Genomic DNA, 10,682 nt, shown 5'->3' with positions numbered 1-10,682 from the left:
CTCCTTGACTAGAGCTGGGATAGGAGTACTCAGCAACTATCAGGGTTTAATGGGCTGAATCTACATTAAGGCTGTGCAGGCAGCTTCTTGACGGCACTATCACTAATGAACAGGAAGGGGTGCAAAACTGCAACAAATGGCCAGAAAACGCCTTGTTATTATGGAAAATACTATGACAAATGTAATTTTGCCTCGGGCTCTGAAAATGCCTGCATCACAGCAGATTTGCAGAGTCCAAACTGCTGTTAGGTAAAACGCCATGACCCCAGAGATAAGACTCTCAACTGAGACCTCTTGACAACAAAGTGCAAGGACACTAGGTCATAAGAATTTGAACGGCGCAGTTACGCCCTGTGTAAGACCTCATAGCACTCTATTTTTTTCAGCTTATTTTTATTTAATGGTTCCTTTTTGTCTGGTTATTAGGGTGTTCCTCTGCCTTTTAGAAAGATTCTCGGTAAAGAAAGCCATCACCCTGACCTTGAGAAGGTCGACAGAGGTGACCTTAGAAGTTTACCTTTTTATGCAACCCATAATTTGTAGAATCGAAGTGACTCAGTGGCTGCAATCTGAAAGGACCAGCGCAGGGTTAAGTTTCTGGATATTTCTTTGAGTCACTAATATTTCTTTCCCTTCTGGTGGCGTTTAAACCCACCCAAGTTTTGTGAACCTTTCCCTTTCTAATGCGTGAACAGTCCGGGGAACTGTTGCATGTTCTATGTGTGTTCGTTTATGTGTAAAAGAATGTTGGCTTGTCTGACACCGTAAACGCCTGTTGAGTAAGAATTTTTGTACGAGTGTCCTGCTGTGAGGCAAAACTCAATTTATGTTTGGTAGTGGTAAATAAACAGAAGTAGAGCGAGGATGGGGGAAATACTGAAAGTATCCTGCAGAAAAATGTACAAACATCCTACAAGTAGCTTCAAATGTTTAGACAGCAAGCAGTGTGATGAACCGATGTAAAAGGCACCAGCTAGGAGGCCAAAAGGCAGCAGCAAGAAAGGCGAAGGGCAGGGTGAAAATGCACCGCTCCCCCTGCAACACAGTATATGTTTTTAAGTTTAATTTTGTATGGAAGTGCAATTTGCTGCCATTTCCTGCCTTTATGCTGCTGTGTCTCTGATTAGAGGAAAGGCAGAGTTGACACTTCCACTTAGTTATTATTTAGTCTGACTACTGCCTCTAATCAGAGTCCTGTTTTTATGGCCATGATTCTCGAGAAACGTGTTTCCGACGTCGGAATGAGTAATGTAAAGGGGAAATCTTTCTGTGGCGCTCACGCCCCCCCCCCCAGAGGTGTTCACACGCCCCCCCCCCCGGGGGGGGGGGCGCGTTCCACAGTTTGAAGACCTCTGACCTAAACCATGCATAGGGGGCTCCGGGGACTCCTGATTGGGTGGGTTCCTACCTGCAGTTTCAACTTTTCTCTCCAGCATCAACTGCACATTGCATTGTTATGATTAGTACATTTGTGGTACGCAGTGTGGTCTTTAACCACTTTAAATGCTCTCTTCTTGTACACACACGCATACACTCACACCACATCTCACATTATCCATGATGCCTCAGGGTGAGTTGAGCGCTCTATAAACTAATTAACATAACATAACATGTACTTAGTGTTGTGATCAAAGTGATTGGATAAACACATGCTACTCACCTCCACTGATACACATACAGCTAAACCCGTACATGCAAGCGCACTGATGCCTTCTCCTCATTCAAATTCACCCCTATACTTAGACGCACAAACCTACACCCACACTCCTACTATTACCCCCACTGACACACATCTAGCTGTATTAAGCTCCTACAATCAAACAAACGCAAGAACACAATTCACAGACTCACCCATATACTTAGTCACGCACATCGACAACCAGACACACGCAATCCCCCCACTGACGCAAATACAGCTACACTAAACTACATCCAAACAAGGGCGTATACCCCACTCACGCACTCACCCATGTATTCACGCCACACACTTACAACCAAACACATGCTATCGCCCCACTGACACAAATACAGCTACACTAAACTACATCCAAACAAGGGCATATACCCCAATCACGCACTCACCCATGTATTCACGCCACACACTTACAACCAGACACACGCAATCCCCCCACTGACGCAAATACAGCTACACTAAACTACATCCAAACAAAGGCGTATACCCCACTCACGCACTCACCCATGTATTCACGCCACACACTTACAACCAAACACATGCTATCGCCCCACTGACACAAATACAGCTACACTAAACTACATCCAAACAAGGGCATATACCCCAATCACGCACTCACCCATGTATTCACGCCACACACTTACAACCAGACACGCGCAATCCCCCCACTGACGCAAATACAGCTACACTAAACTACATCTAAACAAGGGCATATACCCCACTCACGCACTCACCCATGTATTCACGCCACACACTTACAACCAAACACATGCTATCACCCCACTGACGCAAATACAGCTACACTAAACTACATCCAAACAAGGGCATATACCTGTGAGAAAGTGCCATCTTTCTTGCATGGTATGCCCCCACTTTTTGCTGAATTGCTGAATGTACTTTGACTGAGTGTGCCCTGGGCTCCTGCCAATCAGGTGCCCAGGGCCTATGTTCCTTCCCTAAAAACTATGCAGAGACCTAAAACCCAGATTGGCAAACCCTGGCCACATGTCAGCCCCTGGTAAATGGTACCCTAGGCAACCAGTGCCTTGTGACCAGGGAAGGCCTCTAAGGGCTGCAGCACTTATTGTGCCACCCTTAGAGGCCCTGTACCCTGACACAAACACACTGCCCTTGCAGGCTGAGTGTCTGGGTATAGGACAAAACAGAGAGTCGACATGGCACACATCCCTGTGTGCCATGCCCACAGCATACACTGCCCTGGCATACATTAGCCACCCCTCTAGCTTGGTGCCCTATGCCAGTGGTGTGGGTACAGGGACATGAGCCCTGTGCCCCTACAGTACCCAGGTCCATTCCTGGGCACTCTAAGTGCAGTGCTGCCATTTAAGAGTATATGGTGCTGGGAGATCGTCAAACACAAACTCCACAGCACCATGATGGCTCCACTGAAGCCTGAGAAGTTTGGTATCATACTTCTCAGCACATTAAACCCGCACTGATGCCAGTGCAGGATTTAATGTACAATGCACGACAGAGGGCATCTTAGAGATGCCCCCTGAACCTAACCTACAATCCACGTCTGGTCTGAGGGGCTGCCTAGGCTGCCACACAGCAGACATGTTGCTGGACCCCTGGGTAGAGAGCCATCCACTCTCCTGAGCCTGCAACAATGCACATCCTGCGCGAGGTGCTAGGTCTCCTCCCCCGGGATGGGCAGGGGATGCTTCAAAGGCATGCCGCCTTTGTGAGCTTCTCCAGGCCTCTTGCTGTACTCAGCAACTGGCCCCTACCGGTTCTAAACCCCCACTCTGGTGGGAAGACTGGCCAGAAACCCCAAGGAAGGACAGGGGGTGTGCCAGCCTCTGCCAACCCCACCCCTCAGGTGGGGGAGGCGAGGTGAAGCACATCTCCAGGCTCTCGCCATCTTGAAGATGGGGAGCCCTTCCCAATCAGGACTAGGCCACTGCCCCCCTCCCACAGGAGAGTGGCAGGATAGGTGGTGTACCCACCCCAGGGCAGGGACCCAGTGGTCTCTGCCCTTTACCTACCTGTAACGCCCCTAAATTTAGTATTTAGGGGCACCCTGAACCTTCCTTCCTTAGATTCCAGATTCCGAAACAGCAAAGAAGATCAAGAAGAAAGAAGACCTGCCGTGCAGCTGCTCACCAGAGGAAGACACCAACTGCTTTGGCCCCAGCCCTACCGGCCTGTCGACCCTCGAACCTGCTCCTGCTAAATCCCGGCATCTCCCGTGGCCAGCAACCTCACCAACCCCAGAGGACCTGGCTACCTTGTGACTCTGAGCATCTGGGTCTCCCACGAGCAGTGGCACTGCTCAAAGCAAGTAACTGACCCCTGGCATTAGCCAGGAACTGCGAACCCTGCACACTCTGCACCCGCCAAGCCTGGCCTGTGCTGGAGTGGACAAAGACCCCGAGGATGTCCCCCCGGCGACTGTGACCCCGAATCCGGCAACCAAGGACCCACCTCGACGCTCCTGACGACGCCTGTAGCCTCAGAACCAGGGACTCCCCCAACCGCGATCAACAGAGGGTAAGATCTCCCAACACCAAAAGGCACCCCTGCACCCAGCGGTCCCCTGTGCCCAACTCCTGGGTACCTACCTATCCTCCAACTACCCAACTTACCTTCGAAGTGGTGGTCGCACCTGAAGAATCTTCATCCCCGAGCTTGCAGCCTTTGTTCGTTCTTGAACTTCTCCATTGCAATCCATTGAGCGCCCGAAGGCTCAAAAGCACCCTGCACCCATCTGCTCGAGTGCCCCGGCTGTGCAACTTCTACTCCTACCTACTTCCTCATTTACCCTGAGAAAGTGACCAGGAGCCCAGCTTCCACAGCCGCGTGGCCTGCCAGCCAGCAGCCACCAACCAAGGGCCCCCTGCCTTCCATAGGATAACATTGGGCCTAACGCACTCTGCACCCAGCTGCCCCTGTGCCGCTGAGGGTGTAACAACTGTACTTACCTGACCCTGGGAGACCCCTGAGTCTATGCCTAGCACCTTAACTCTGCCAGTCGAGTACTTACCCAAAAGCTGATAACTCACTTTTCTTCCATAGGGTAACATTGGCTGGTTTCACTTGAAAATTCTTCTGTGTGGAGTTTCTAAACTTTAAAATATTCACCTAAAATCAATCGAGTAACAAAATGAAAAATGCTCACCTGCTATTAGGAGAGTTCCCAGTGCTGGGTCTTGGTGCCCAGCACTAACCTTGAAAAGTAATTACCAGCATACTTACCGCTAACTCAATTTTCTCCCATAGGAAACCACTGACTGTTTTTCTGTGAAATTTCTTCCAAGTGTCGTTTTTTGCAAACTACAAATATTCTTTAAAAATCGTACCAACTGTGAAAACGTAATTACTTACCTGTGTTAGATAGATGTCCCAGTACTGAGCCTAGGAGCCCAGCACTGGATTACAAAAGTAATAATAACCCCACTTACCTGCTAAGTGAATTTCCTTCCATAGGATAACATTGGTGTTTTCAGTAGAAAAAGTTTCTAAGTGTCAACTTTTAAAATACCAAAATATTGCTTAAAAATCACAACAGTAACTAAATTGTATTTACTCACCTGTTTCGAGGAACTGTTCCAGGATTTACTCTAGGATCCAGTCCTGGAGTTAGAAAATTAATCCTAAAAGTAATCAATTGCATTTAACTTGAAATTCCCATTGAGCTCAATGTATTATTGTGTTTGAAATTGTGTTGCCTATTGCAACAAACTGTAACTATTACATTCAAAAGTCAATTGCCGGGGATCAGGTGTGGTTGCAGGGTTGCTTACTGGTCGGGAGGGTCCATGCCACAAGGCCGGTCTCACAGGAACAGTATATACAGAGCCACTTTCCTACAATACCCCACTCAGGCACTCACCCATGTATTCACGCCACACACTTACAACCTAACACATGCTATCACCCCACTGACACAAATACAGCTTCACTAAACTACATCGAAACAAGGGCATATACCCCACTCACGCATGTATTCACGCCACACACTTACAACCAAATACATACTATCACCCCACTGTCACAAATACAGCTACACTAAACTACATCCAAACAAGGGCATATACCCCACTCACCCATGTATTCACGCCACACACTTACAACCAAACACATGCTATCACCCCATTGACAAATACAGCTACACTTAACTACATCCAATCAAGGGCATATACCCCACTCACCCATGTATTCATGCCACACACTTACAACCAAACACATGCTATCACCCCATTGACACAAATACAGCTACACATAACTACATCCAAACAAAGGCATATACCCCACTCACCCATGTATTCACGCCACACACTTACAACCAAACACATGCTATTACCCCACTGACACAAATACAGCTACACTAAACTCCTACATCCAAACAGAGGGATACTCACTCATTTACTCAGTGGCACACACAATAAAACACATGATGTCCCCACTCAACTGGCACGCACGCACACACACACACACACTAAACTGCATTCAAACACAGCCATTATTTGTGGTGTAGCGTGGGTTGCCAGTACCCAGGGCACGGCATGTATCCTTCCACTTTTCTTTTAAAATCCCCCCCCCTTAAAAATGTTTGCACCCCTAAAAACGCCCCTTAGAATTTTGCGCCTGAGGCAACCACCCCAGTGGCCCCTCTCCACGCTACGCCATACACCCCATTTACACACTCATTCATATATTCATTCTTGCACATCAGCAACCAAATAAACTCGTCACCCTACTGACTCTCACACAGCTATACTTGACTCCTACATCCAAACACGGGCATACACCCAAACACATGCTATCACCCTCACCGACACAGATATAGCTACACCAAACGTATGCCTACACCACATTCACAAACACCCATATAGTCACCCTACACACCTCCAACCACATCACCTCGTCTCAGTGAGACACATAAAACTATACTTGTCCTCATGCCAGAAAGGAAAGTTAATGTAAACATAGCTGGGTGTGTGCTCGTGCAATCTTTACTTCTTACCATCTTACTTCATGAATGGTTTACAGAAGTGTGTTTCCTTTTAAAGGTACTTTGGTCCCGCGATTCGAGGCTGCTGTTCAGTGCTCGAAATGGACAACTAGAAGTGCATGTACCCTATCTCAGGCACCTGTTCGCTGCTAAGTGCCGGTACTCTCCATTTAAACGTCTTGCGCCCCTGCTGCTCAGTAATGCCTGGCCCTGCTGACACAGCCCGATACGGATCACTTGCTAATCTGCCCTACACACAACCTGCCTAGCCCCGGATTATAGGATGGACTCTCCAAGCCAGGATGAGGCAGCCGGGCATCCCAAAGCCGGTACAAATGCCCCCGTCTGCACTCCCCGGGAGGGCAGAGCCGGTCAGAGCAGGCAGGAGAGAGTGGTGCCGGGTCGCCAGAGGTATATAAGGTCGTCGTGTGCTCCTTGGGTCCGCGCGGCCTGCAGCTTCGGATCAGCTCCCTGCATATCGCAGGTACCAACCACTTATTCTTGCTTCAGAGACGCCTTTGTTATTGGCAATCTCTTTTTTCGTGAAACCTGAAGTTCCTCTTAACCGCCACTAGGCATTGGCGAACTATTTTCAACGATTGCGAAATAATCCGAAAATTTGCGCACAAAATCCGAAAAACCGCAGTGTTTAACGAATCTCGGAAAGGTTCGCTAGATTTCGATTTTAAAATGCAAATGGAATATTTTTGGTCAGCACTTAATACGCTTGTTTTTTCTCATGTGTGCTTTTGTTTTCGTGCCAAATAATTTCGAGTTTTAGCGGTGTTTTGCTGAGTGAGCAAAATCTAAAATATGAAAAAATATTCGCCCATGTTGCAAATAATTATACTAGTGCATAGATAACCACCGACTGCGTTTTTAGTGAGTTTGTCTTTTATATACACTCTGCCGCTTTTTCAGTTTTTTTGCACATATCCCCAGCTGCCTCATGTCAGGTGTGAGTAGGTTATGCATACTTTTCCTCTCTGTTACACGTAGCTTTGCTTACCTGAGTGTGAAGGGAACATTGGGGTACCAGAATGGAAAGTAACAATTAGGACTGTGTGACATTTACCTGTTATTTGACTACAGAGATGGCTCAGTATTAATAGCTGCTCCTCTATGACTGTTATTTTTTCGGCATTTTAAAAACTGCTTCTTTCTATGTACTTGGGCTGGCGCAGCATTTTTGACCAGTAAAAGTAAGTAGCGAATCAGCATTACTGTTCGATGACATTGGTAGCCATCTAAGTCTAGAGGTTGAAGGGGCATATCATCAAGGCGGAGATAAAAAATTATCGCTGCTTTTGCGGCCGTTCTCGGCCGAAAAGCGGCGACAATTTTATCGCCTAATCAGCAAGGTCACGCTATCGCGTGAACCCTTGCATTATCGCCCTTTCCCCCAACGCCCATCTTTGCATCTCTAATGAGATGCAAAGTGGACGTTCCTGCCCTGACATAACTGGAGAAATGTCGCTAAGCGACATTTCTCCAATTATCAACAGGCACGCTAACCTGCAGAGCGACAAGCAAAGTAGCGATAACCTCTGTTATCGCTACTTTCCTTACGCCTGCTTCAAGACTGACTTAGCCATGATATCCTATGTAAGGAGGATATCATGGCTAAGTATGCCTTGCCGTATCAGCAAGCTATCGCCAAACTTTGTGAGATTATCGCTGGATTTCCAGCGATAATCTGACATTTGGCAGTTAGCGCTTGGAATTTTATCGCTTTTGAGATAAGCGTTGCTAATAGCTCGCTACCTCAGCGATAAAATTCCACGTTACCCGGCGATAATTATCCTAGCGCTAAGTGCGCTGAGCGATAATTATCGCCGGTCCTTGATGATATGCCCTCAAAGTGCGCAGGAACTAAGGGGAACTGTGACAGCATGCTTTTGTTTTTGCTTATATCACTTTACATAGCTCCACTGCTTTTCTAGCCACTCTCACAGTTCTCATATTTTTGTTAAACACAGAAATACGCTTGTAATGGCTCACTTTTACTTAAAACTATTTGAAGCTACTTGATTCCAGAATGGGAGGGCAGCAGTGGTCGCTAACCCTAGACTTTTGGGGCCCCAGAGCTCCTCCTAGAAGGTGTGTTCGAGTAATAAGAAAGAAGCTGGCATGGCGTGCTGCTTGGTAATGCAACTGTCAGAGCACTGCCACTAGTGCGGCAAATACTATGGGCCTCACTTATGAGGTTTTGCCGTAGGGCAGTGCTGCAGGGTGAATGACCTAAATATCGACTCCAAAATATAGAATGGACAGAATATCGAAAATGGGTTACGAAATATCGATTTTCATAATGTTGAATGTAAAAATATAGAATCCCATAATATCGAATTTTTTTTAGTGTTATGTATGGTAGTATATGTGTTAAAATTATGTATTATTTTTGTAATGTATGTTTAATTTGTTTAAACTAATGAATGTTATGTAATTTAATTTTGCGTAATTTAATTCCGTAGCGGGTTGTGGGTTTATAGGGGAATAGGGTGGGAAGTAATTTAATTATGGTAAACTAAATATTAATTATATTTATATGTTTTGATAATTAATTGATTGACAATTAATTATTAATTGGTCATTAATTTTTATTAATTGATAATTAATTTATATTAATTGATTAATTGATAATTATGTTAATTTTAATTTTGATTATTAGCAGCGGGTTGTGGGTTTATAGGGGAATTGGGTGGGAAGTAATTTAATTGTAATAAAGTAAATTTTTATTTTTTATTTATGTGTATTGATAATTAATTGATAATTAATTATTAATTGGTAATTCATTTGTCTTAACGGGTAATTCATTTGTATGAATTGCTAATTAATTTGTATTAATTGCTAAATAATTTTTATTAATTGATTAATTGATTATAATGTTAATTGTATTTTTTATTATTGGGAGTGGGTTGTGGGTTTATAGGGGAATTGGGTGGGAAGTAATTTAATTGTAATAAAGTAAATATTAATTATTTAATTTTGTGTATTGATAATTAATTGATAATTATTAATTGGTAATTAATTTGTGTTAATGGGTAATTAATTTGTATGAATTGCTAATTCATTTTTATTAATTACTAAATAATTTTTATTAATTGATAATAATGTTAATTGTATTTTTTAGTATTGTGAGTGGGTTGTGGGTTTATAGGGGAATTGGGTGGGAAGTAAATTAATTGTAATAAAGTAAATATTAATTGTTTTAATTTATGTGTATTGATAATTAATTGATAATTAATTATTGATTGTAATTAATTTTTATTAATTGGTAATTATTTTTTTACCAATGGTAATTAATTTTTAATAATTGTAATTAATTTTAATTAACTTTTTATTGGTATTGATAATTAATGTAATCTTATTTTAAAATTAAAGCATTACTTTCCCTACTGTTGCACTCTCAGGAGTGGGAATAGTTTTTTACCCTCCCTCTATCCAACTCTTTCCCTACTGTTGCAGTCACTGGAGTCGGAATAGTAATTTTTACCCTCCTGCTATCCAACACTTTCCCTACTGTTGCACTCACTGGAGTGAGAATAGTAATTTTTAACTTCCAGCTATCCAATGCTTTCCCTACTGTTGCACTGTGTGGAGTGGGAATAGTAATTTTTACCCTCCCGCTATCCAACGCTTTCCCTACTGTTACAGTCTTTGGAGTGGGAATAGTAATTTTTCCACCTACACTATCCAACACTTTCCCTACTGTTGCATTCTCTGGAGTGGGAATAGTAATTTTTACCCTTCCGCTATCCAATGCTTTTCCTACTATTGCACTCTTTGGAGTGGGAATAGTAATTTTTACCCCTACGCTATCCAACTTTTTCCCTACTGTTGCACTCTCAGGAGTGGGAATAGTATTTTTTACTCTCCCGCTATCCAACTCTTTTCCTACTGTTGCAGTCACTGGAGTGGGAATAGTAATTTTTACCCTCCCGCTATCCCTCACTTTCCCTACTGTTGCACTCACTGGAGTGAGAATAGTAATTTTTACCTTCCCGCTAT

The 10,682-nt window shown here is 44.3% G+C and overlaps 1 protein-coding gene across 1 annotated transcript in view; it reads left to right on the top strand.

Annotated features, from left to right (window-relative positions):
• The first annotated feature begins 7,009 nt into the window (after positions 1-7,009).
• The window catches only part of SAG (S-antigen visual arrestin), a 125,380-nt gene continuing 121,707 nt past the window's right edge, over positions 7,010-10,682 (top strand). Inside the window, exon 1 of the mRNA XM_085634680.1 lies at positions 7,010-7,155. The gene's annotated coding sequence lies outside the window, so the exon portion shown is untranslated. The remainder of the gene's footprint in view (positions 7,156-10,682) is intronic.

The sequence above is a fragment of the Triturus cristatus genome, chromosome 11 (genome assembly GCF_964204655.1).
Source record: "Triturus cristatus chromosome 11, aTriCri1.1, whole genome shotgun sequence".
Taxonomy (NCBI): Eukaryota; Metazoa; Chordata; class Amphibia; order Caudata; family Salamandridae; genus Triturus; species Triturus cristatus.
This window is presented reverse-complemented; position numbering and strand designations above follow the sequence as displayed.